Raw genomic sequence first — 819 nt, 5'->3', positions numbered from 1 at the left:
GATGTCGCTCTGCTGTACAGTAGGTTAGAAGTGGGTCACTGTATAATGGACAGTATTAAATTTGAATTCAATGATATAATATCACTGTATAAGAAAAACGATTCTGAGCGGAGACGGTATATCAGTCTATGTATTAGACATATATATACTTATCTATGGTATTAAAAAAAAATTGACCTATAATAGGTACCTATAATAAATTCCAAATTAATCATATCATAATATCTATTAGGTACTTATAAGTTATAACGCGTTATACATCAACAAAAAACCGTGGTAAAATCATAGATATATAATAGTATACTTTAGAAGTTTCAAGTACCCACGAATAATATTATACAATCACAACAAAATAACTAAAAGAGTTATCCTAGGTTTTTAATATGTAATTTCGTCCAAATTTGTACTTAAAATGACTATAAAAATAAACTGTTTAAATGTATATTTTAGATTTTTTGGTAACAGAATTAATTACTTACGTGGAATCTTGTTTTAAATTTTTAATTCTTAGATACAAAAATTGAACATTTTATAAATTTTTAAGTACAAAATAATTTTTCAAATTAAAATTTGATAAATTTTGTCAAAATTTGATCTTTAAATGCTTATGCAAAAAAAAAATTATGCCTATGTATTTTTAATATTTTTCAACTGATATTGTAACAATATATCACGAGCTTTGTATTAAATTTATACACTTTTTGGCCCAACAGATAAAACTTTATTGATATTTATAGAAAAAAAAACTAAAAAAATTGAAAACTGAAAATGTCCGTAAACAGCTCAAAAAGGGTCAAAATATTTTTCAAAATTGTATGG

This window comes from Acyrthosiphon pisum, chromosome A1 (genome assembly GCF_005508785.2).
Source record: "Acyrthosiphon pisum isolate AL4f chromosome A1, pea_aphid_22Mar2018_4r6ur, whole genome shotgun sequence".
NCBI lineage: Eukaryota > Metazoa > Arthropoda > Insecta > Hemiptera > Aphididae > Acyrthosiphon > Acyrthosiphon pisum.
The sequence above is the reverse complement of the archived record's forward strand: the minus strand, read 5'-3'. Positions refer to the sequence as shown.